This window comes from Oncorhynchus masou, unplaced genomic scaffold (assembly GCF_036934945.1).
Source record: "Oncorhynchus masou masou isolate Uvic2021 unplaced genomic scaffold, UVic_Omas_1.1 unplaced_scaffold_1295, whole genome shotgun sequence".
NCBI lineage: Eukaryota > Metazoa > Chordata > Actinopteri > Salmoniformes > Salmonidae > Oncorhynchus > Oncorhynchus masou.
In genome coordinates this window covers 5,001-10,522 of record NW_027002800.1, presented here as the reverse complement: position 1 = coordinate 10,522, position 5,522 = coordinate 5,001, and the positions used below count along the sequence as shown (strand labels likewise).

General features: G+C 46.5%; 1 pseudogene; it reads right to left on the bottom strand.

The window, feature by feature from the left end:
- Nucleotides 1-287: 287 nt before the first annotated feature.
- Nucleotides 288-5,522, bottom strand: part of LOC135530226 (4-aminobutyrate aminotransferase, mitochondrial-like) — an 8,597-nt pseudogene continuing 3,362 nt past the window's right edge.

The window sequence follows — 5,522 nt, the reverse complement described above, 5'->3', positions numbered from 1 at the left end:
GCAGTGCGCTAGTTGCGCTAGTTAGCAATTAGGAGCAACTTCTTTCAAAATGCACACAGACAACATAAAAAATGGTATCCACCAGTATCATCTGACTCTGGAGAAAAGGAGAAAAAAGGGCTTCATTGCCAAAATCCCGTAGCATCCCTTTAAAGTGTATGCGTTACTGTGTGAACCTCTGTTCTAGGTTAAGACTCTCGTGCTTCCTCTCTCCTACACCGCGTCCAGTTGGTCTCGGCCCCATGTTGATGTTTTGGCCCAGTCCAGGGTGGACGGGTAGACAGCGTTCTAGTTGTGTTCCGCCAGGACGTCGCTGAACACGTTCAGGAACATGTGAACATGGTACTCTTTAAACACCAGAGCAGGACGGAACCGAATGGAGCGATCTCCACAGCCACCCAGCAGAACACCTGGGAGACAGAACGAGAAGATGAGAGGTTACACAGAATATCACCAGCGTGGAGTGTGTATAGGAGTGTGTACGCAGGTGTTTCTGTCTATCCATCCATCATCTGTGGGGGGGTTGGGTGGGGGGTTGTATGTGAATAGTCTTACCCTTGTCCCGGGCTTTGAGGATGATGCTGTTGCGTGTGGCGTCATCACGGATGTCGATGGCACAGAATGTCCCCTGTCCCCAGCACTGCTCAACAGGTTAGGGTACTGGTCCTGAAGGAGAGGCACAGACTTAGGATGTCTCTGGTCTCTGGTACCTGTAGTTGGTAGAGTCTCTGTCTCTGGTACCTGTAGATGGTAGAGTCTCTGGTCTCTAGTACCTGTAGATGGTAGAGTCTCTGGTCTCTGGTACCTGTAGTTGGTAGAGTCTCTGGTACCTGTAGTTGGTAGAGTCTCTGGTCTCTAGTACCTGTAGGTGGTAGAGTCTCTGGTACCTGTAGTTGGTAGAGTCTCTGTCTCTGGTACCTGTAGATGGTAGAGTCTCTGGTACCTGTAGATGGTAGAGTCTCTGTCTCTGGTACCTGTAGGTGGTAGAGTCTCTGGTACCTGTAGATGGTAGAGTCTCTGTCTCTGGTACCTGTAGATGGTAGAGTCTCTGTCTCTGGTACCTGTAGATGGTAGAGTCTCTGTCTCTGGTACCTGTAGATGGTAGAGTCTCTGTCTCTAGTACCTGTAGATGGTAGAGTCTCTGGTACCTGTAGTTGGTAGAGTCTCTGTCTCTAGTACCTGTAGATGGTAGAGTCTCTGGTACCTGTAGTTGGTAGAGTCTCTGGTACCTGTAGTTGGTAGAGTCTCTAGTACCTGTAGTTGGTAGAGTCTCTGGTACCTGTAGTTGGTAGAGTCTCTGGTACCTGTAGTTGGTAGAGTCTCTGGTACCTGTAGTTGGTAGAGTCTCTGGTACCTGTAGTTGGTAGAGTCTCTGGTACCTGTAGTTGGTAGAGTCTCTGGTACCTGTAGTTGGTAGAGTCTCTAGTACCTGTAGATGGTAGAGTCTCTGTCTCTAGTACCTGTAGTTGGTAGAGTCTCTGTCTCTGGTACCTGTAGGTGGTAGAGTCTCTGTCTCTGGTACCTGTAGGTGGTAGAGTCTCTGTCTCTAGTACCTGTAGTTGGTAGAGTCTCTGGTACCTGTAGATGGTAGAGTCTCTGTCTCTGGTACCTGTAGGTGGTAGAGTCTCTGTCTCTAGTACCTGTAGGTGGTAGAGTCTCCGTCTCTAGTACCTGTAGTTGGTAGAGTCTCTGTCTCTAGTACCTGTAGTTGGTAGAGTCTCTGGTACCTGTAGTTGGTAGAGTCTCTGTCTCTAGTACCTGTAGTTGGTAGAGTCTCTGGTACCTGTAGATGGTAGAGTCTCTGTCTCTGGTACCTGTAGGTGGTAGAGTCTCTGTCTCTAGTACCTGTAGATGGTAGAGTCTCTGTTTCTGGTACCTGTAGGTGGTAGAGTCTCTGTCTCTAGTACCTGTAGGTGGTAGAGTCTCTGTTTCTGGTACCTGTAGTTGGTAGAGTCTCTGTCTCTAGTACCTGTAGATGGTAGAGTCTCTGGTACCTGTAGTTGGTAGAGTCTCTGTCTCTAGTACCTGTAGATGGTAGAGTCTCTGGTACCTGTAGTTTGTAGAGTCTCTGGCACCTGTAGTTGGTAGAGTCTCTAGTACCTGTAGTTGGTAGAGTCTCTGGTACCTGTAGTTTGTAGAGTCTCTGGCACCTGTAGTTGGTAGAGTCTCTAGTACCTGTAGTTGGTAGAGTCTCTAGTACCTGTAGTTGGTAGAGTTTCTGATACCTGTAGGTGGTAGAGTTTCTGGTACCTGTAGGTGGTAGAGTCTCTGGTACCTGTAGTTGGTAGAGTCTCTAGTACCTGTAGTTGGTAGAGTCTCTGGTACCTGTAGTTTGTAGAGTCTCTGGTACCTGTAGTTTGTAGAGTCTCTGGCACCTGTAGTTGGTAGGGTCTCTACTACCTGTAGTTGGTAGAGTCTCTAGTACCTGTAGTTGGTAGAGTCTCTAGTACCTGTAGTTGGTAGAGTCTCTAGTACCTGTAGTTGGTAGAGTTTCTGGTACCTGTAGGTGGTAGAGTCTCTGGTACCTGTAGTTGATAGAGTCTCTAGTACCTGTAGTTGGTAGAGTCTCTAGTACCTGTAGTTGGTAGAGTCTCTAGTACCTGTAGTTGGTAGAGTTTCTGGTACCTGTAGGTGGTAGAGTCTCTGGTACCTGTAGTTGATAGAGTCTCTAGTACCTGTAGTTGGTAGAGTCTCTAGTACCTGTAGTTGGTAGAGTCTCTAGTACCTGTAGTTGGTAGAGTCTCTGGTACCTGTAGTTGGTAGAGTCTCTACTACCTGTAGTTGGTAGAGTCTCTAGTACCTGTAGTTGGTAGAGTCTCTAGTACCTGTAGTTGGTAGAGTCTCTAGTACCTGTAGTTGGTAGAGTTTCTGGTACCTGTAGGTGGTAGAGTCTCTGGTACCTGTAGTTGATAGAGTCTCTAGTACCTGTAGTTGGTAGAGTCTCTAGTACCTGTAGTTGGTAGAGTCTCTAGTACCTGTAGTTGGTAGAGTTTCTGGTACCTGTAGGTGGTAGAGTCTCTGGTACCTGTAGTTGATAGAGTCTCTAGTACCTGTAGTTGGTAGAGTCTCTAGTACCTGTAGTTGGTAGAGTCTCTAGTACCTGTAGTTGGTAGAGTCTCTGGTACCTGTAGTTGGTAGAGTCTCTGGTACCTGTAGTTGGTAGAGTCTCTGTCTCTGGTACCTGTAGTTGGTAGAGTCTCTGGTACCTGTAGTTGGTAGAGTCTCTAGTACCTGTATTTGGTAGAGTCTCTGGTACCTGTAATTGGTAGAGTCTCTGTCTCTGGTACCTGTAGTTGGTAGAGTCTCTAGTACCTGTAGTTGGTAGAGTCTCTGTCTCTAGTACCTGTAGTTGGTAGAGTCTCTGTCTCTAGTACCTGTAGTTGGTAGAGTCTCTAGTACCTGTAGTTGGTAGAGTCTTTGTCTCTGGTACCTGTAGTTGGTAGAGTCTTTGTCTCTGGTACCTGTAGTTGGTAGAGTCTCTAGTACCTGTAGTTGGTAGTCTCTAGTACCTGTAATTGGTAGAGTCTCTAGCACCTGTAATTGGTAGAGTCTCTAGTACCTGTAATTGGTAGAGTCTCTAGTACCTGTAATTGGTAGAGTCTCTAGCACCTGTAGGTGGTAGAGTCTCTGTCTCTAGTACCTGTAGTTGGTAGAGTCTCTGTCTCTAGTACCTGTAGTTGGTAGAGTCTCTAGTACCTGTAGTTGATAGAGTCTCTAGTACCTGTAGTTGGTAGAGTCTTTGTCTCTGGTACCTGTAGTTGGTAGAGTCTCTCGTACCTGTAGTTGGTAGAGTCTCCAGTACCAGTAGTTGGTAGAGTCTTTGTCTCTAGTACCTGTAGTTGGTAGAGTATCCAGTACCTGTAGTGGGTAGAGTCTTTGTCTCTGGTACCTGTAGTTGGTAGAGTCTCTAGTACCTGTAGTTGGTAGAGTCTATGTCTCTGGTACCTGTAGTTGGTAGAGTCTCTAGTACCTGTAGTTGGTAGAGTCTCTAGTACCTGTAGTTGGTAGAGTCTCCAGTACCAGTAGTTGGTAGAGTCTCTAGTACCTGTAGTTGGTAGAGTCTTTGTCTCTAGTACCTGTAGTTGGTAGAGTCTCTGTCTCTGGTACCTGTAGTTGGTAGAGTCTCTAGTACCTGTAGTTGGTAGAGTCTCCAGTACCAGTAGTTGGTAGAGTCTCTGTCTCTGGTACCTGTAGTTGGTAGAGTCTCTGTCTCTAGTACCTGTAGTTGGTAGAGTCTCTGGTACCTGTAGTTGGTAGAGTCTCTGTCTCTAGTACCTGTAGTTGGTAGAGTCTCTGTCTCTGGTACCTATAGTTGGTTGAGTCTTTGTCTCTGGTACCTGTAGTTGGTAGAGTCTTTGTCTCTGGTACCTGTAGTTGGTAGAGTCTTTGTCTCTAGTACCTGTAGTTGGTAGAGTCTTTGTCTCTAGTACCTGTAGTTGGTAGAGTCTATAGTACCTGTAGTTGGTAGTCTCTAGTACCTGTAATTGGTAGAGTCTCTAGCACCTGTAATTGGTAGAGTCTCTAGTACCTGTAATTGGTAGAGTCTCTAGCACCTGTAGGTGGTAGAGTCTCTGTCTCTAGTACCTGTAGTTGGTAGAGTCTCTGTCTCTAGTACTTGTAGTTGGTAGAGTCTCTAGTACCTGTAGTTGATAGAGTCTCTAGTACCTGTAGTTGGTAGAGTCTTTGTCTCTGGTACCTGTAGTTGGTAGAGTCTCTAGTACCTGTAGTTGGTAGAGTCTCCAGTACCAGTAGTTGGTAGAGTCTTTGTCTCTAGTACCTGTAGTTGGTAGAGTATCCAGTACCTGTAGTGGGTAGAGTCTTTGTCTCTGGTACCTGTAGTTGGTAGAGTCTCTAGTACCTGTAGTTGGTAGAGTCTTTGTCTCTAGTACCTGTAGTTGTAGAGTCTCTGTCTCTGGTACCTGTAGTTGGTAGAGTCTCTAGTACCTGTAGTTGGTAGAGTCTCTGTCTCTAGTACCTGTAGTTGGTAGAGTCTCTGTCTCTAGTACCTGTAGTTGGTAGAGTCTCTAGTACCTGTAGTTGGTAGAGTCTCTAGTACCTGTAGTTGGTAGAGTCTCCAGTACCAGTAGTTGGTAGAGTCTCTGTCTCTAGTACCTGTAGTTGGTAGAGTCTTTGTCTCTAGTACCTGTAGTTGGTAGAGTCTCTGTCTCTGGTACCTGTAGATGGTAGAGTCTCTGTCTGTGGTACCTGTAGTTGGTAGAGTCTCTGTCTCTGGTACCTGTAGTTGGTAGAGTCTCTGTCTCTGGTACCTGTAGTTGATAGAGTCTCTGTCTCTCTGGTAGTCTCCTGTAGTTGATAGAGTCTCTGGTACCTGTAGTTGGTAGAGTCTCTGTCTCTGGTACCTGTAGATGGTAGAGTCTCTGTCTCTGGTACCTGTAGTTGGTAGAGTCTCTGGTCTCTAGTACCTGTAGATGGTAGAGTCTCTGTCTCTGGTACCTGTAGTTGGTAGAGTCTCTAGTACCTGTAGATGGTAGAGTCTCTGTCTCTGGTACCTGTAGTTGATA